Source organism: Thermobia domestica, chromosome 9, assembly GCF_964235325.1.
Source record: "Thermobia domestica chromosome 9, izTheDome1.hap1.1, whole genome shotgun sequence".
Classification (NCBI taxonomy): domain Eukaryota; kingdom Metazoa; phylum Arthropoda; class Insecta; order Zygentoma; family Lepismatidae; genus Thermobia; species Thermobia domestica.
In genome coordinates this window covers 81,261,138-81,282,562 of record NC_137462.1, presented here as the reverse complement: position 1 = coordinate 81,282,562, position 21,425 = coordinate 81,261,138, and the positions used below count along the sequence as shown (strand labels likewise).

At 35.5% G+C, this 21,425-nt stretch overlaps 1 protein-coding gene and 3 non-coding genes across 5 annotated transcripts in view; 1 reads left to right on the top strand and 3 right to left on the bottom strand.

Annotated features, from left to right (window-relative positions):
- Positions 1-21,425, top strand: part of LOC145694783 (mitochondrial sodium/calcium exchanger protein-like) — a 177,142-nt gene that overhangs the window by 142,646 nt on the left and 13,071 nt on the right. The gene's annotated exons all lie outside the window — the stretch shown is intronic.
- On the bottom strand, positions 1,023-1,095 carry TRNAA-AGC (transfer RNA alanine (anticodon AGC)). The gene has a single exon. It is a non-coding gene; the product is annotated as a tRNA-Ala (tRNA).
- TRNAA-CGC (transfer RNA alanine (anticodon CGC)) lies at positions 5,791-5,863 on the bottom strand. The gene has a single exon. It is a non-coding gene; the product is annotated as a tRNA-Ala (tRNA).
- On the bottom strand, positions 8,554-8,626 carry TRNAA-AGC (transfer RNA alanine (anticodon AGC)). Its single transcript has one exon. It is a non-coding gene; the product is annotated as a tRNA-Ala (tRNA).

Sequence of the window (21,425 nt, the reverse complement as noted above, 5' to 3'; positions counted from 1 at the left end):
TTGGTCACTGGGGTTCACTCACTAACAAATTGTCCATTGCAAGTTGGGTGACGGATGGCAAAGACATAATGGTTGAGGATATATCAAAGAACTGCACACGATTTGTACAACCATTTGATGTGTTTGGATTCCGATCAATTAAAGATTATGGCAGGGGATTTGTATATACAGTATGTAGTATGAAACTTCTTCATCTGGACGTTTTGATATACGAAAGTAACAATGAAATAAAGTTCGTGTCCATGCTTATAAATCAGTTCCGATTACCGCGATACATTGGATTGTTTCAGCTTGCGTTCCAGAAGGCAAGTTAACCAAACAAATTATATACCTTTTTGAATTACCTGTCGAATTTGCATTTCGCTTTGGTTATGCGAACTGTTCCCTTGACGGATGCAACGCAATGGCACATATAAAATGTTCATGGTGCAGGGAACTTTTTGCTTGCGTCATGGAACAGAAGAACAACGGTGATCAATTTTCATCTCTAACCTCTCATTATTGTGAACACTAATTTTAACTAACAAATACATTAGTTATTACAAAACAGTTTTTTTTTTTTCTGTTACCTCCGATTCATATAAATTCGTATGTCAATGTTCGTTGCTAATAATGTTGTACTTAACGCGTTTAAATGCCTATATACTTTATTATTATTATTATTATTATTATTATTATTATTATTATTATTATTATTATTATTATTATTATTATTATTATTATTTTCATATAATCTTCCAAGTTGAATCTCTTGCACAGTTCTTAGCCGTACAAGAATTGTATTACCTTGTTGTAATCAGCATGAATTGGGCCTTCAAATGGCATGCATACTGTCAGTTTCTTTGTTGGCGAGTGCTTACTTCCGAACTTCCCTTGTCAGTTCTTTAATTGCAGTATCTTTAACTTTATTAACAAAAAAGTTTAGAATAAATAATTTTATTGCGTACTGTCATGTTGCTGATGTCATAGCTATGTTTGGAACTATACAAATTAAAGAAATAAATGGTAATAGTAGAAAAAGTTGGAGATGCTGGGTATCGATCCCAGTACCTCTCGCATGCTAAGCGAGCGCTCTACCATCTGAGCTACATCCCCTTACATTAGATCAGTGTTATTTATTCAGTTCTTATACGGAGATAATTGTGTATACACGTAAAAGTGTGCCACCACGCTTATCTTGTTGAAGTACTTGATTGTATCTGACAAGAATACATACGTTTCGTAACTCCGAGTCCTCCTCTTTATTGGATATTGGAAGAGCAAAATCGATGTCTCCCCACTTTTCTCCGCTACAGACGTATTACTCTCTTGATATTGAGTGACCTGATTTTTTTTTTTTTTTTTTTTTTTTTTTTTTACGTAACAAGCTAGAGGAAGACTTTTGTTGTTACATGACAGGCAAATAACAAAATATATAGTTCAAAAGATCTTTTTTTTTTTTTTTTTTTAAATATTTATGTAACCTTATGTGCTGTAGTAACACTGCTAACATTACATGCACGGTATTAATGTAAATTGAAAGCAATTTCCTGTCTATAAACTATGACTTGGTATATCAATATGAAATATATACATAATATTAATCAATATAGGAGTAGTGAATACCAAATAATGCTCCAGAAATATGAAGTTGAGAAAACTCAATGTTTGCTTTGTAGTTACTGGAGTTATGTAATATCAGTGGCGTATTTAGGGGGGTGGCTTCCGGGCTTAAGCTCCCCCCCCCCGAAATCTTACTTACTATAGTAAAGTATATGAAATATCTTGCAGAATTTTCACATTTTTAGGCAAAGCCCCCCCCGAAAGTTAGCAAAGCCCCTCCCGAAACAAAATCGTAAATACGCCACTGTGTAATATATATATATATATATATATATATATATATATATATATATATATATATATATATATATATATATATAACTTAAAATTTATTTGTAGAACCATATCTTGTGTTGAAGTTCCAATACTGACCTTCGTTTACACTTGAAGTAGTCCACTTTGTGGTGGACAAACACCGTGTGCGTAAGTTTTCTCGGATTCTCCCTTTGCCTCCTACTTTCTTCATTCCACCATTTCGTTCATTTCTCATCATCATCATCATCTCTTTTAGCCTACTCGACATAACCGTGGGAAGAAAATTAAAAAAAAAAAATCATTTCATTTCATTAGAAGTAGCTCTCTTTTGAATGAATTGGGAGTAAAGCTACCAAACGTCCTTTTTTCCGGGCCTTAAAAATGGCTCGGACGTTTTTTTTTTCAAGGAAATTAGGAAAATGTCATTTTTTTTGGGGGGGGGGTACAGAATAGACTACTGGTTCAGCTTCCAGATTCGTGATATATATATATATATATATATATATATATATATATATATATATATATATATATATATATATATATATATATATATATATATATATATATATATAAGGAACTTTGTATTTCCATTATCGGTATTGTAAAAGTTTAGTTGTATAAATATTTGTCGAGTAACAGATATTTGAATGAAATCTAAAAATGTCATTTTTTTTTCATAGTCTGCCATATAAACTCTCGGGGACAGTACTTCTTTCAGACGAACTTCTTGGGGGGGGGGAGGCTAAGCTAAATTACGATTTTATGTTACTATTGTGCACGACACCTTCTTTAGCAAATAGTTCCCTCGCATTTTGAGTTTTCCCCTTGGATAAAATTTTCTGGAAGAAGGTCTACAAGGTGTGATTGAAATTTAAGAGTTGAAGGTTTAAACTTACATAGAACCAAAAATGAAATCTTTAAGGTTTATGCCCCACGATTATGCCAGCTTGGCTAGAGGAGACGATGATGATGAGAATTGAAGGAAATGGTGGAATGAAGAAAGTAAGAGGAAACAGGAGAACTCCGAAAAAAACTATGCACACGATATTTGTCCACCACAAAGTTCACTTGGCGTGAGCTGGAATCGGAACAAAGACCTCGTGCACCAGAGATGAACGACATACGAACCATGTTAGAATAGAGGAATAAATTACGGGGGAATAAAATAGCAAAGGAAGTTCCACGCGGATGTTACTTCTCACTAGGGATGCACGCGAGACGCGAGAAGTCTCGTCTTGTCTCGCGTCTCGTCTCGCACATTTGCGAGACGAGACCAACATTTGAAGCTGCGAGACGAGACGGACTTTTCCATTTCTCGTCTCGTCTCGTCTCGCGTGCATCCCTACTTCTCACAAACGTAGCTAATTTAATATGTATTTAGAAGAAATAGGAAGAAATGCCTGAATGAAGAAGTTAGTATTTCGATGGTAGCCAGAAGAGTTAGGTGTATACGATTTGTGAATGAAATCTTACTTGATGCGGAATCTGAAATCAAAATGAACTTCAAAGACCTCAAGAGACGTAATGAGGCGTACTAGGACGGATACGGATTTATTAGAAAAAATATTTCCACTTGATACCTTGTTACTTCTACAAATTGGCTACAGACTCACTCCAACATCTATACATAGCAATTCACCTCCTTTATGAGTCTCCTATCCTTTACTTGTGTGAGTAAGGAGACATGCACAGTGGGAAGGAGATTCATGGTCATAACAGAACGATGCGCTGAGTAGACAGCGCAAGTTCAGCTAGTATAAATTGAATGATTATACGAGGCGCATGCGGAAAACGGGTCGATAATTATTTTACCCGAGTTTGGCAACACTGATGAAGTTTATCATCCCCTAATATTCTATGCTTGCAACGGAGATTGAATCGCCTGAGTAGAGTTGCATACATACAAGTAGCAGTAAGATGAAATGGTTGCTGTTAATACAAAATCCCACCAAATATGAAGTGAGATTTGTCATACGATTTCTCAATGCCAAAGGACAAAATGCAGCTCACATCTATCTGGAATAGTGTGCCATTCCGAACTGATAGTAATGAGTGAAGCGAAGATCAGGCAATGATACAAAGAGTTCGGGGAAGGGCGTTCAAATTTTCACGACGATGAGCGTAACATAAGGCCTAGTATTCAGGGGTCGAGTTAACGAAAAAGTGCGATCCAGTCGTGGGTTCAGAATAACTAAACTCGCCAAAGAGTTTCCAGAAGTGTGTGCGAAATCAGTACATTGAATTGTGACTGACAAGCTAGGTTGTCACAAGCTGTGTACAAGCTGGGTGCCAAAATACTGACAATCACAAATAGCAAGGAATGACAGCTACACGTGATTTTTTCTTTCCTCACATAGTGACGGGGTATGAAACCTGAACACCGTACGCCATTGGGGAGTCGAAGCAGCAGTCAATGCGATTGAGGCACTCTGGTTCTCCTAAAGCGAAGATATTCAAACAGACACCACTGATTCACAAAAACATGGCAACCTTGTTTTGGGGACCAAAAGGGTGTGATTCTTGTGGAATTCTTGGAAGCAGGACGAACAATTACAGTAGATTTGTATCCCAAACACTGAATAATCTGCGACGTGCCTCCAAAATCGTTGTAGCATTTGACGCCGATTCAAAGATTTCGATGGAAACTATTAAATCACCCCTCTTACAGCGCTGACCTTGTCCTCAGAGATTTCTTACTTTTTTATCACCTGAAAAAGTGGTATTTGTCGAAACGTTTCAACGACAATGAAGTACTTAAAATATCAGTTCTGGACTGGCTGCACTTTTAGATGGCAGATTTTTACACAGATGGTATACGGAAACTTGTGGCACGCTACCAGAAATATCTGGAGGTTCATGGTGACTACATAGAATAATAGACAATGTATGTATTATACGTACTTGCATATCAGTCACAATGAATTTCTTCTTATATCATTTTCTTTATAGAAAATAAACATTTTTTTTTTTTTTTTTGTAACGTGCGCATTGTATGTGGGAGTGTTCCTTATACTTTTCTGTTAAGTCATTACAAATACTTTTCTTAAAAATAATTTTCTTGAAAACATGATTACTTTTTAAAATTATTTTTTAGTACGATTTATTTATTTTTTTTAAAAAAAGAAAACATATTTTAAAATATTTTAAATTTTATTCTAGTTTTTACTTTGTGCAATTTGATTTATTTTGTTTATTATTTTTAAGAAATTAATTTTATAAATATATTTTTTTCAAATATGAAAAATCATGAAAATATAGAATTTTGTTCAAACTTGTGAATGTTAACTTCTTTGTACTAGATAATCCGCTTTACTCAAGAGCAAAGCTGGTTGCATACTAAGAGCTTTTATCGATGTTTAAAATCAAACAAGAGATCTAACTTAAATTTTATATATATATATATATATATATATATATATATATATATATATATATATATATATATATATATATGTGTGTGTGTGTGTGTAATATGCGTAAGTAACAATGGAATTGTCACTCGACTTACGTTGCTATAAAAAAAAATATTTTATGATGTTGGGAAATGATTTAAATTAAAGGTGCAGGATTTGAGAACAAGGTTGAATCATTGTAAATTGTTAAAAAGCATGTAAATATATGGAGAAGAGACTAAAAATGATGAAAGAAGTTAAATGGATTACTCTTACGTTCAGAACGGAAGGATTAGGTCTTGACTAAAGTGTATTGAGAACTTCGCAATCTGCAGAAAATGACGCACTATTAATACGGGTAGTAGTGCTAGTGATGACAGAATATTCTTGATAATCAGCTTTTCTCTTCGTAACCGCACTACTTATCCAAACTTACCTCCTTTCCTACGTTTTCAGATCGTGACGAACTTCCTTCCCCTGCAAAACCTCTTGTCTGTTTGTAATGGTAAGATATTCAAAGTTTTTAAAAAAATTAATCTGGAGATGCTGGGTATCGATCCCAGTACCTCTCGCATGCGAAGCGAGCGCTCTACCATATGAGCTACATCCCCACGTATGTTCCACCTCCCTTATTTGATATTTAAATTGTGATTAGCAGTGGTGAGCATCGGACCGCAACGCATTGAATTTATTTACCTTGAATTGTAAGTACTTGGTTGTTCACAGTCCGTATAGCTTTAAAGCATTGAGTAAACGTTTTCTTGTTGAACACATAGCTAGATCAGACTTTTGTTCATCTGTTTCTGAATGAATTACTATTGAATTTTGAGATATTGTTTTGCTTGTTTATTGAAGTTCATCAGTCCCGTTTCGACACGGAAGTTATAATAAGATGTGGACCTACAGTTGGAGGAGGAATCCAAACCCCCCATCGGGAATCGAACACATGACCACGTGCATCAATAGCGAAGGCAGTATTTTAATCACCCACTCAAGTGCACATTCAAATGCAAAAGATTTGAGGATATGATACCTTGAATTTTTATTGAAGCCGAAAACCAAATCCTATGAATGAATTCATGAGCAGTCATTCTCAGTTAAACTGTAGCAAGTGATTCTGTTTCTATATGAGTGATTGAGTTTCCTCGTGACTAAGAGGCAGTAGCGTAAGTGAGGGGCCTGCAGTGCGAGGGGGCCCGCAGAGTTTGGGGGCCCACCGCGAAGCAAATGCCGTGAACAATAGAGCTGAATATGGAATATCCTTTTCCCTGAACAACATTATTTACTTTAGAAAAGAAAAATATGCTGTGGATGAAAATTCATCTATTCTAGCAACATCAGTTTAAAAAATCATCTTAACACTCGAAGATGAATGGAAAGTAATTTTGCTGCCGTCTGTACAATGTGCTGAAAATGTTTTCTTTATGGTGCAAAAATGTAAGCAGAAAGAATACGTAGCCTTATTACTACATTCAGTTCAGAACCTAATTTACATTGCTTCGTTTTTTTTATGTTTCCAATCAATACACCAAGAGCCATTGTTGTATTCTTTTTCGATTATGGATGTGAACAGTGTCTTTATTACGACGATGTGTTGGAACACTCAAAGCTCAAACACTCTTGGTCAGTTTAGTTTCTACTGTTGTGATGATGTGGGGCCTTATACAGAGTCGTCCTCACACGTGATTAGTGCCATACCAAAGAGTTCGTCTAGCATGTTTTCTGCAGTAGTCAGGTCTTTAGTATGACGGTAATCATACGTTAAAACGACTCTCTGTAAGGCCTGATGTGTTTAGTTTCATTATCCGTATAAAGGGCGTTTTTTTTTTTTCGCTCGATTATTCGCTTCAAATGAACTTCGACATTCAACAGTTCGTTTGCCCTTTTCAATGAGTATTAATTTTAATTGTAATTTTATTATATTCCATGGTCAATATTTTAATTATGATTTATCAACCATTGTCTTCTACACAGGCCCCTATCCACGGGGGGCTAGGGGGCCGCCCCCCTAAAATTTTCATGGTAGGCTTGCAAATGAACTATAATTTGGCGATGAACTATAATATGGTTGGGTCAGGCCCCCTAACTTCTACCGGCCCCCCTACATTTTTGGGCTGGCTACGGGCCTGCTTCTACAGGGACATAATATAGTGGGAAGTTCATGGGTGTAGGAAGGGGGGCCCAAAAGCAATCCTGCGGAGGGGCCCGACATTTTTGCGTTACGCTACTGCTAAGAGGTTAGCGTACGTTACGAGCCTTTGGCGTGGGAGACCCTAGATTCGATTCCCAGTGGGACCTCATGTGAAAGGAATGCTAAGCTCTGAAAATTAAATCTATGATAGTGATTGCCAAACTTCTTGAACTTTACCTATATCCTATCAATTGAAAATTTGTATATATATTGTATAATATTTGTTCGGTATGGTGCAAAGAGTGCCTGTTCGATCCCAGTTCTACAAAGTATTGAAATATGTTCAAACCAAATTTATTTATTTATTTATTTTTTTTTTTTTAATGGAGTAAGAGTAGGTGATTTGTTCTGTAGGAGATTCTAATAAAAGTGACCTCCAGTTGAAAAAAGTTTGAAAAACATTGGTCTAACTGTGAGATTTTTTAAATTAACCTGACGGGGAAGATACGATCATCATAAACAAGCACATACAATGACGAACCGTAATATATAACGTAACAAAATAAAACAGCATGAAAGTTACATACAGTAAAAGAAAGAGACGTAACCAAACAGTCTAAAACCGATATGCATGGTTTACATAGTGGACATAATGTTTTACTTGAAATTGCTTCTTGTATGTGCATTTTATGTTCATTAAGTGAAACACTTTGCGTTCATAATAAACTGAACTAAAAACTAAACTCTTGGCGCAACGCCCTGAAGGGTCCAGGGTCTACCAACTGGCTTCTGATACTCATGCCTGTAAGATGATGCGTGGATAGCATATTGACTCTCCTCTTATCCGTTGATGCTGGCTTTCTAGACTGAAAATCGCTACTTTTTCTTTCAAGTAGCTTCCCAATTATCCTCACGACGCTGGGTGGATGCCACCATGCCAATACCATTTGGTAATTACAAATGGTCACACACACTCTTTTGACCCAGATTTGGCACTGCTCCATTTCGATGATATCACAAGAAGCGATATTGCAGTGAGGTTAGAGTGTTGAATAAGAAACTGAAATACAACTAAAATATCTCTGTTCACAATATTTTATTTCTTAACTTTTCGATAACAATTCATACCATGCAATTAAAAAATATTAATTACATCTAAAACTGATTACTTGGAGATGCTGGGTATCGATCCCAGTACCTCTCGCATGCTAAGCGAGCGCTCTACCATCTGAGCTACATCCCCGCACATGTCAACGTGGAGAGGTTATGTATTGATATTGTGGCTCTTATGTCTTTTCATCAGTCAGTAAAATGTAATGTTTATAACTTGACTTCGTGTTGTGAGTGAAAGATTATTGTTCTATTCAGCTGCGTAACTAACAGGCTTACAAGGCATGCAATGTGGAGCAGGGCTCACGGCAAAAGGAGTTTCGAAGTTTCGAAGATTAACTTTATGATATTGAGATGTTAAAACATGTGGTTAAACTATAGTTAATAGTCACTTTTAGGTTTCTTATTATTTCACACATTTCCTCAAAATTGTTCTGAAGTTTCCTTATGGCTAAGCGGTTAACGCAAGTGCTTTTGCGTGGAAGACCCAGGTTCGATTTCTCGCAGGAACTCACGTGGATCGGATCCCACATGTAGCTGTAGGTCTACGTCTCATATAGCCTCGCTGCTGAAAGGAACTGTGTTTTCAGACACACTTGTACTTTGCCCAACATTAAAGTCTGATGTTAGTTCCGGCACAGTTCGGTGCCTGTTCTGTTTTACCAGCCTGCCCAGCCTACGACGTCCGACATCTGTAATGAGGTGTGGGGCGCCCAACCCCTCGACGTTTGGACGTCGTTTCCCCTTGGTTTCGCCACTTATTGAAGACACTCACCACAGCACTTAACTCCTCGAACATCCGACAAGTCCTGCAGTTTGGGAAATTCTCGTGCCGAGTCTCCGGGCCATTACAAGCTGCCCTCCGTCAAACTCGTCCTTCCCCATTCTACATACTGCCAACACTCTCACTGATTCTACATGTACCGTACGTATGTCTGACTAGCAGGCATTCCGCGCTCTGAACCTCTCTAAAGTAATAAATGCTGGGATTGGTTTCAAGGCTGTTTCTGAGTGAATACTTTCTTGAAAATAATAGTAAAAATTATAGAAAGATTTTCGAGACATTCGAGTTGAGTCGAGATTTTTACGAGCAGTCTCGACTCGAAAATTCGAGTCGAGAAATGCGTTTGTCTCGACTCGTCTCGAATTTTACAGTGTGTCTCGACTCGAATTCGAGTCGAGTCGAGATTCGAGACATGTCTCGACTCGTGCGCAACCCTACCCCCAGGTGTTATGAAAAACAACCAGAGTTTATTCTGTACTACTAAATAACAATATAATCTGAATTCCTTGAATTTTGTTGATTTGTCGTCCCGGCGCCCCCACTGGTCGCGGCGCCCGGGGCAATCGTCGGTCGCCCCGCCCACGCGACGGCCCTGATTCTAACTACAGATTCAGTCTTTGCATAATTAAAGCAGAAAAAGCTTTCTGCTCTCTAGACGCCATCTTTGCTACTAGCTCTTTCTAACGGAAGACAGAGGAAACATTGTATGTGCAAAACTGTTTGAGTACTCTTTCGTTTGCTATATTATTTTTAATTGTTAGTGAATTGTAATAGGGTCTAGGTACACAAAGTTTCAAAACTCCAATATTCATTCTGAAACACCCTGCATTGCTTCAAATTATGTCATCCTATATTCATGTTTTGTGTTTACATATCATCAGGGCCGACCCTACGCAATTTGCCGCCCCGTGCAATGGCATCATTTCCCGCCTCTCCCTTTCTCCAGAAAGAACAAATATTAATAGTCACGATTTAAGTATGTTATTCCAGCATGAACAACGAAGGGAAGAGCAAGTGCACTTGCACTCAAAAAGGCTTAAAAACTACAAATACAATCTCATTGTGTCTGTTTTTACTTTAAATACTAATCTGTTATGTTAGTGAAAAATAAACCAAACACACTTAAGATAGTAATCCTTTTTATAGAATTCAATACCGATCTTCAATCTGAATAGGCCTATATCAGTTTACAATTCCAGTGCAATTAGCTTCTTTTTTTTATCTTTATTTCTTGATTTTCCTTCTCCATCTTTTTTTCTTTAAAAAAACTTGTTTCCACCTTCAATGATAAGGAACTTGTTTGTGACAAAGACAAGACTAATTTTCATATCAGAACTGTGATAACTAACTAAATGGAACAGGTGTTCGAGAATTGAGTTCTTGTATTTAACAAGAATCAAGCAATTTATACTGGAATTTATTTGATCATTTGCTTTAGCACTGTCCACGTGACCTTTAAACTAATGCGTCCTAAACATGATTTCTAAATGTAGTATTCAAATAGTTCAGCTTAGTAAATTTTACTACCATCGTCATGAAGTCTGTTTTCAAGAAATATTTATTTTAAATAATATACTTATAACCAGAGCCCGGATGTTGTTGACCTAAAATTTTCTAAAAAGTGACCTATAAAATGACACTAAAATTCCTGTAAAATGACTCTAAAAATCACAAAAATTGACCTTTAAACTTGCGTTTTCTCAAACGTTTATTTCGTTAAACATTGACATTTTTAAAATATCCATAAAAATCAATAATTAATTATAAGTTAAATGAAACTCAATGGGCATAAGCAAGCTTACCCATTCGTTTAGGAGGTTTAGGGGTACGGAAAGTTTCAGATTTGAGTCTCCCTGCATTCTTGTCTTCTTCTTATGGGGTGTTGTCGCTCGTCTCCAAAGTTCTTAATATTCCAGTTGACGAAGTGAAGATTCCTCATCTGACAGAGGCATTAGAAATATGGAGAGGCATTTACAACACAGTTCCGGTTGTAAAGGAGTTGCAAAGAAAATGGGATGAAATTGTAATCAACGAGATAGCTGAAAATGAGGTAGTTTCGCAAAATGACATTGATTCAGCTCGCCTCAAAGCACTACGTCAAAAAGAGTCTGGAGCATGGTTGCAAGCCACACCCTCTAAAAACATCGGAACATTTTTAGAAACAAATATTTTTCAAATATGTGTAGCTTTACGCCTAGGACTTAGTATTTGCTATGAATTCACATGTGCGTGTCAAAGTCGGATGGATGAGAAAGGCTTACACGCATTAAGTTGCATCAAAAGTGGAGGGAGAATTTCACGTCACAGTGAATTAAATCAAATAATAAAACGAACCCTCACCAGTATAGACTGTCCTAACATTTTAGAGCCACCAGGAATGTATCGGAATGACAATAAGCGGCCAGATGGAATTACTTTGACACCTTGGAAAAGGGGTCAATGTCTAGTATGGGATGTAACATGTGTAGATACTTTTGCCCCATCTTACTTAACGTCAACTAGTGAAGAAGCGGGAAGTGCAGCAGAGACAGCGTGTATGCGGAAGCATTCTAAATATTCAAAACTTAAAGAAGATCGCATTTTTATTGCGTTTGCCACGGAAACAATGGGTGTTTTTAGCAAAGAAGCCAGAATGTTTTTAAAGGAATTAGGATCAAAATTAATTAATAAATCAGGAGATCCTAGAAGTTGTTACTTTTTGACACAAAGGATAAGCCTAGCCATACAAAGAGGCAATGCCATTAGCATATTAAATTCCTTCCCATCTTCACCCAAGCTAGACGAAATTTTTTATCTAAAATAAATATAAACATTTTCTGAATGTTAATAATTGCTACTTCAAAGACATATACAGTATAAAATGATATTTTTGTTTATTATTGTGTGACTGGGATTATGGCAAAATCTAAGTATAGAGGACTGAAACACTTATTAATCATCATGTGTTATCCTTCGTTTCTACAATTGTCGGTTTATATAGTACCAAAATTATGTTTAATTTTTACTGTTTGCTGGTTTAAATATGTTAATTTTGATGTTTCTCTAAAAGTTTAACTGTGCATTATAACTTAATATTTTATTCTTATGCTTTGAGGAATAGTGCTTAAATATAAAAATATTTTCATCAAACTATTTTGTTTATCATGTACAGTTATGTGAACAGTCTAATGAAAGTTCTCCATTGGATTGTTAGTTAACATTTCTCACTCATATTCAAAAAGTATTGTTTCACTTAGTTGCAGTCCATTGATCATTTATTTCTATTGATCAGTACATTGTACGGCATTGTAATTATTGAAAGCGTCAATTCACTCGCAACAATAAAAGTTCGCAAGTGTAGACTACATGAAAATAATAGATAGAAACCTGTTTAAAATCCTTGTACGCCTTCTAATCCATTTTTAGTTATTCACGTGATCACATCCTTTGTGGTCAACAACCCAAAACTATCTGTTTGGCCACCTACCAACCCTCGCCTTTCGTTAACCAGCTACAGCTTAATTTTCATTAGCTTGTTAAGAATGCAGTTTTTCCACCCCAATAGTCAGGAAGCAAGAAAAGAGATTATTCAACTTCATCTTTTCCACATTCGTAAACCTTGTTCATTTAAAGATTTCCTTATGTAGAAAAAAAGAATAAAAAGACCATAAGTGACCTAAAAGTTACCATAAAATATTTAAAAATTACCTGAAATTTCAAAATGGCAAAAAGTGACCAAAAGTTGACCCTAAAAAACTATATTTTTAGACCTAGAGTTGATGGATAACGTTTTTATTTGAATTTGCCTTGTTCTATGCGTAACAGAAAAAAGTTGACTTGTCAACAAGATCCGGGTCCTGCTTATAACAGATTTTACCGCCCCTGGAAACTTTACGCTCCGTGCAAATGCACGTGTTGCACATACAGCCGGCCCTGCATATCTTATGTATCTAGTCGACAAATTATTTGTGTGAGACATTTAGAAAAATAGTAGTAGGCAAATTAGTATTAGTTGTTACCTTTAGACAAGTTATTTGCATTTTATACTGTACGTGATATTATTTTCGTACTTATTAAAGGCCTACTTTCACGATTTTTTTTTTTCATTTATACTTTTATTTTTTGGTTGATATTGGTGAAACACTGCTGAAACCCGGATTATTAGTAGGTATCCTACTCATATATATTGTAATAGATTTGTACCGTACCAGTATCTGGCGTTTAATTTATGTTGCATTTTTATAGTAATTACCTACATAAAAATTCTTTTTAATTAAATAGACGTTAGATATATTACAAATGACTCTTTAAAAAAACTTGAGAAAAAACGAGAGGTAATGCTTTTTTCTTAAAAGAAAACGTACATTTCAGAATAAATACGAACTTTTTTTTAATTTACAACACTACTCCTAGGTAGGGAATTAGCTTTTCTAGAAGGCTGAATTCGTACAATTGAGTCCACGTACTTAATATTATAATGATGAAAGTTATACTTTAAGATCATTCAATGATTTTTTTTTATTCTTATCAATCTTTTAATGATTGTTGATTATTTTTATAATTATTTAACCTTAATAATTCTTCGAATAGTTGTTAGTTTCTCCCCATAACTTTTCGATATTCTAATAATCTTTCTAATTCGTTATATCTATTATTATTAGTTATTTTAATATTGCTTCAAACAGTTGCTTTTCTAATAACTTTTCGGACAGTTATCTGTTATTCTAGTAATTCTTTTGTGTTATTCGTATTATAATTTTCAGCTACTGTTTGTTATTTTGATACTTCTTGCAAACTTCTAAAGGAATACTTGCTAGTTATTCCTGTAAGTATTCGTCGTTCTAGTAATTTTCCTAACAATTGCTCGTTATTACTAATAATTTCTCTAACAGTTGTTTATTTACCCCTTAATTCTCTGATCACGTGGGTTCTTATTTCGATAATTATTAGTCATTCTAATAATTCTTTGTATAGTTGTTAGATATTCTAGTAACTCTTTGAACAGTGGTTTATTTTTCCTAATAATTCTTCGTACAATTGTTATATGTTTTGATTATTTTTCAAAACAATTGCTTTTACTCCGATAATTACTTGTTCTTATTTCCCCAGTTTTTCGTGACTTCTAGGAATTCATGGAACAACATGTTACTCTAGTCTTTATTAATTATTCTATTGTAGGTAATTCTTCAGTTACTTTATTCCTTATTGTAGTACTTACTCGAACAATGTATAATTATTCTAATGACATATTTATTCGAACTGGTTTTGTTCATTATTAACCTTTATATAATAGTATAGTCTGGGTTGGATCCGACCCACGAACGTACCATTACTTACTTTTCTTTGACCCAATATTTCTTTCTTTCTTTCTTTCTTTCTTTTTTTTTAAGTATGTTGTGTATCTTTTCTGGTTTGAAGGAAGTAGGGTTTATTATATGTATAATAAATTATTAAAATCCATATACGTTTCCCTTAAAAGTACTATTGTTTCCGACTTCTTTTTATTATTATTATTATTATTATTTCAAACATCACTGGGTTGGATCCGATCCAACTCTACTGTCTATGAGCATATAGTGCATCATACCAGAGGCAGGTTAATATGATAATTATTTTAAAAAAAAAAAAATGTTTGTTATTCGAATAAATCATTTGAATTTGAAATTATTGTTACTCGAATATTTGAGTAAAGTATTCCTGATTTGTAAATAGAATATGTAGAAATTTCGAAAACTTAACAAGCATTTACGCTCCGAAACGTGCATATCTAATAACTTTTTTTTTTTTTTTTTTTTTTTGAATGGGGTAATTGAAATATGATATTGCGGCAGAGCTGCAGTAAGGATAAAACATTTATTTGGGAAGTTACTGAAAGCGTTATCGAGCAACCGAAGAAATATTGCGGTGAAGGAAGGGAAAATTGCGTAGATCGATCTGGGTACGCATCGCGTATAATGTGCGTAGAAAATGCTTTTCCTTTCAAGCTTCAGAGATTTATGGAGAACAGTACATGTAGGACCCCGTTATACTGTTATAAAAGACACAAGAGATGGGGAGATCTTGTTTTTACGAGAAGTGGCGTGTGAGGGAGGATATCAAATATTGTGTTATAGTAGTGATGTAATGTGAGTTTTCTCGTACTACGAGTCAGTAGAGTCCTTGGCTTGATCCACTCAGTTGGTTCTTCAAGTCTTCCACTTGACGAGGTACTGCCTGCCACCGAAAATATTCTACGTATGTACGTTCTCTCTCTGTATGTGTGTCTCTTCAGCCTACTTTTCTCCCTACCAAAATCAATCCCTCTTGCTCCCTTAACGAAAATATAATATCCAGAAAGAAGCGGGTTACAGGGAGGGAAGGAGGATGATGTTACATCGTCAACTGAAAAAAAAAAGGCAGGAGAGCAGGGACTGACTTCTCTCAATTCACTGAATGTAATAAGTGGGGAAGTTCGTTGGATGGTTGAAGAGAGAGAGAGAGAGAGAGAGAGAGAGAGGAATGGCAAGGCAACTGGCGATAGGAAAGAAAAGTTGCTAATTTTTTCCTTTACTTTCTTTCTCTTTTCTTTTCTTTCTTTCCTTTTTTGTGGAGTTTATTGATCTTCTAACTGAGCGTAAAAGTCACGGGGTGAAATATTCAAGGATCATGTCCATGACAGATACTTACTCTCTTCTTTCCCCTTTTCTCCCCCGACCCTCTTATCCCTTCTGTTGTATCTCGGTAGTTCTATAGCGTAACTGCAACTGTTCTCACAGTGTAAAAAAACATATTTTAAAACTTCCTGTTCCTTACATGTTTTCAGTTCTCACGACAATATGTCGTCAATGCGTCTTTTTTTTTTTTTTTTTTGACTGTATATAGGTAAATATTGAACCAATCCGAGGGGAAATCTCTCTCTCTTTCCTCCTCCATATTTCCAACAGATAGCAATAAGATTTTCCCCTTTTCAAATAAGAATTTTCTAATTTTCCAGTTGTAATGTTCATGGTACCAAGGAAAGATTGGTACCGAAAGTAAGTATTGTATATGAAACTTAACTAAATACGAATACTTACGGCAGTTTATTACTCAGACATCAGGGACAGAAAGTCACAGTTTTTTTTTTTTTTTTTTAAATTTATGGTTTCACAATAAGACGTTTCAGATAGAATTTCTAATATGTATACTTAACATACTTAGGATATGTTAATAATTTCAAGTTCAAAAGATTAGATTTAAAAGATAATGGAAAGTGTGGTAGCATAATTACCAGCAGTATTTGATTCACTGTCAGAAGAAGGCAAACAACAATAGATTAACATAAAACCACTGGAAACTGATGGGATACTAGCATTGAGATAATATAAAGAGCTAGAGATGCCCTCCCATATGTCGCATGTTGATTCGAGCATGCTCTCGATTGTAGCGTTCGATTCGAGATATTCTCTCCCAAGATGGCGTATTCCGCAAGTTTCAGTCAGTTATTGTATTACTTGTTATGTTTTTCTGCACTCTGCTCTTGTGGTATTTAACTAAGCCCAAATATGACTTGAAGCTAAAATCTGGTTCAAATAGTATTCATTTATATGACGAAGAAAAATTGTATTCTCGAATTCATGAGCGTCATAAATGTGTTTATAGTTAGACATGTATAAAGATGCCAGAGAAAAAAATCTGACATGTTATAGAAATCCAAGCCTTAATCGTTAAAGGTATTCCGATGGATTTGTAATCCAATAGCAAGCAATAAAAATAATGATGAAAATCAAAAACAAAATGACTTTTGTCCAAACTAAGACGAGCATTTCTAATTTCGATTTTTCTTTTCTTTTCTTTTTTTCTTTCTTTTTTTCTTTTTCTTTAAATACGGATTCCAAAAACCAAAAGTAACAGTTGACATCCTTTCACTCATTCATCTTGCAAAAATGGCATTCGAGATTGTTTTCTTTTCCAAATATATTTTCACCTGTAGAGTCTTCATTTTGGAGAGGATGCAATGCAATTCAACTTTTCTTTCGTATCGTATAAATAGCAAGCTACAACTCTCTAAATTCTAAAGTAAAGAAAATTGTTTAAAAAAAATTACATATAACAATTAATAAGGAGAGAGATGGTAGAAGTTTTTTTTTTTTAATTGAGAATAAATTTTTGCATTTGATAACCAGTGTTAAAGAAAGTACAATACTTCGAAAAAAAAAAGTCAGAATACATCAAACCTCACTGCTTGAACAGTTCTTAGTTCACGGGAAATAATCTTGTAGTTTAGAAAATTATATATAACAAGCAAAAAGGCAATGTCCGGCCCATTAAACGGTATTCCGTTTTATATTTTCATAGATGGAGTGGGTCAGTGGTTCATAGGTAAAGTGAGTCAGGTGGATCAAGATTTGAGAGTGTATCAGGGAGTCGTGGGTCAACAGGACATGACCCACTCTGCTCAGTGCATTTTATACAGAACCTTCTAAAACAGTGGTGAATTTGTCTACATATTATTTTCAAGGCCTCCACTTTTCATCTTTTTTTTTTTTCATTTGTTTCTATTTACTTACCTGAGATGAGTATATCTAAGTAAAAAAAAAAAAAAATCTCACTGACTTTTGGATATTAATATTTGTCGCCATATAATAGCAATAGGGCCGTCTACTACTTGGCTTTCGAGAGATAGTAGAATTTTACACTGTTCTTTCTTTCTTTCTTTCTTTCTTTATGTTGGCCTAGTTTATCTTGAGTTGATACTTTCAAATTTCATCCTATTTTCCACTGAAAAGTATCTGTAATTCAACAAGGAAATAATTAGGGGCTATATTTGATAATAATTAAATTGAAATTTATCGTAATTTATTCCATGATAAAAACTTTACCATTTTATATCATAAAGGTCAGATCCACCGGTATTGTTAACAGAGCGGTGCTTGAGCTATTCACCGTGGAAATTCAAACTCCGATTAGTGATAATTTCACAGCCTTGTTTTATTACAAGTGTAAACTCTTTATCCAGTAGAACGGAGGGCGTGGATCATGGGTCAAAGTTGACGACGATGGGTTTTGGTGGAAGGTGGGTCACAGTGGGTCATGGTGGGTGGTGAGTCAGAGTGGGTCCAGTGAGTCGTGGGTCACGGTAGGTGGTGGGTCAGTGGGTCATGGGTCAAGTTTTCATTGACTCACGTCATCTCTGATGTTCTCAAGTTATTTTAAGATCATTGCTACCTTGGATAATCGCAGTTGTATTGTGTTTGTTATTTATGACTCATAGCCTTTTACTTACTTAGTCTTCAGATAACGTTAGTTGCTAGATTAAACTTTCCTGTATATTATTATTGACGAATACGCATTATATTTTACGAAATATTTGTAACTATTCTGACAGTGCAACTTTAAAGAGACTGGACGAGAGTCGATTGATTTTATTTGCTGCTGGAAGCCCTTTACTACTTCTTTTTCTTCTCCCGTGAAAAAAAGACAGAGAGAATAAAAGTTTCTCCAAGGGTGTATGTACGACACGTCGATATTCGCGTAGCTGTAACGTTTTTCTTATTTAAAACCCAGAAAAATTTTATGGTCTCTCAATCGGAGAAACCATAGGTAAGATTACTCACACAATTTTCCTTCGAAGTAATAATAGAGCATACATCTTTAATCCTTTCATGGTACACTACGCGTCATTGAGAATCTATAAAAGATAGAAAAATATTTTTTTCAAGTGGGCATTTAGTAATTACTTTCCTTACTTTGAGAAGAGGATCTGAATGCAAGTAATTTTGTGGAGTTTAATTATTGGTTGAGGTGGAGGATTATGTAAGTTTACTAAAAAGCTTCTAAAATAATACGAAATAGCTAGGTATGGAATAATGGCAAATTTGGAGCGAAGCGGTAGGCATGCATGGAGGTAGCTAGGTATGGATTATAAATCTTTATTAATTATTTATAGAATGTTTTAGTGCATCAGTAGTTTTCGTAAATAAAATAGTTGAATTTGGCATTTCACAAAAAGGATGATGGCTTTGAAAAATTGTGTTCGCAGAACATCGCCGTATTTCTAATGCTGAAAATTCTATTTTGCATTGTTTACAATGAGAATTCCCGAGCAAAATGCTTTTCCAAGGTTAAGTGTATGGGCATCCTGTTTTTCGGTGATTATTCCTCAATGGTATGTCGAATCGGGATATACGACCCCTTATGACACTCAGTGCACGCTGTCGAATCACCATGTCAAATTTGATTAAGAACGGTTCAGGGGCATCTCGGAGGAGTATCCAGGCAAACGAATGCTTAAGTCAAGTAAAGAGGAGCTTCGCTCCAATTATCGGGATCAGAGATCTAGTTGTTAGGCTTGCAATATCGCGTAGTGTAGTTGCTACAAACGATTGCCTAAATCAAGTAAAGAGGAGCTTCGCTCCAATTGTCGGGATCAGAGATCTAGTTGTTAGGCTTGCAATATCGCGTAGTGTAGTTGCTACAAACGATTGTCTAAATCAAGTAAAGAGGAGCTTCGCTCCAATTATCAGAATCAGAGATCTAGTTGTTAGGCTTGCAATATCGCGTAGTGTAGTTGCTACAAACGATTGCCTAAATCAAGTAAAGAGGAGCTTCGCTCCAATTATCGGGATCAGAGATCTAGTTGTTAGGCTTGCAATATCGCGTAGTGTAGTTGCTACAAACGATTGCCTAAATCAAGTAAAGAGAAGCTTCGCTCCAATTATCAGGATCAGAGATCTAGTTGTTAGGCTTGCAATATCGCGTAGTGTAGTTGCTACAAACGATTGCCTAAATCAAGTAAAGAGGAGCTTCGCTCCAATTATCGGGATCAGAGATCTAGTTGTTAGGCTTGCAATATCGCGTAGTGTAGTTGCTACAAACGATTGCCTAAATCAAGTAAAGAGAAGCTTCGCTCCAATTATCAGGATCAGAGATCTAGTTGTTAGGCTTGCAATATCGCGTAGTGTAGTTGCTACAAACGATTGCCTAAATCAAGTAAAGAGGAGCTTCGCTCCAATTATCGGGATCAGAGATCTAGTTGTTAGGCTTGCAATATCGCGTAGTGTAGTCGCTAACGCTTGACCACGAAGCTCCGGTCCTTTGATCCGAGCGTTCCCTGGTTCGATTCCCGGTAGGGACAAGTGTAAAAGCTTTTTCAAGTCAGCCATCTTCAGTGAGATTTTCCTGTTGATTTCTCATTCGCACCAGGCAAATCCCACGATGATCCCAGATCGCTACCTTCCTTTCCTATGCCTTGCTTCCTCCACAATTTCTTTGGTAGTGTGATCGTCGAGGGACGTCATCCCTCATACGTGACAGACTAACATGGCATTAGGTACCGAAATCCCAGGAATATAATTCTTAATTCTAACCCTAAGTACTGGAGCTTGGTTGATTAGTAGTAGAGGAATTAATTTTAATCTGAAGAGTCCATAGGTTCGATTCCAGCACATATAAAGTTGTAGTTGATGATATTGTGTGCGCAGATTTTCTAGATGTTCCTGCAGTCAGTTCACTTGAACTAATCTATATCCTTTAGCATGTAGGAGCATGGTGTAAAGGGTAGTCCTTGATACCTTTAACTTGTAGCGTTCTATATGTCACATTTATCTCAACATTTTGAAAAATGGGAAAATGTATAAAATTCAAGTTGTTTGTATACTTAAATAAGCAATATAGTTAATAAGCGACTAGTTTTATTATGTAACTTTATGTAATTAAGTATTCTTTCTCTCTTCGAATGAGTCTAAGCTTATAGGTATAAATTGTTATCATTATTCTTATTCTATTTTTATCTTTTATTAGAACAAGAGGAAGAACACACAATTGCTTTATTATTTTCAATGTAGTCTTCTTGCTTTACAATGAATGAATTTATTCCAGCGTTCTACAAGCATGATATATACCACAATAGCAAGAACAACAAAATATCTCAGAAATATATGCATCACATCCTTTAACTGTTGATCTGGAGTGAATCAAGTGAGCGAAGCAATTTGCAAGTGCACCAAACAGATGGTAATCCGACGATGCGAGATCCGGACTGTGTGTGTGTGATGCTCCAATATCTCTAAACCAAGTTTTGAAGCGTATTAATAGTATGAAATGTGATATAACGGCTGGTTTATCATGTAATGACACACCTTTCGGCAATAGATTTCGGCGTTTGGTTTGAAATTACAAACTTTAGTTTATTATATACACGAAGTCCCAA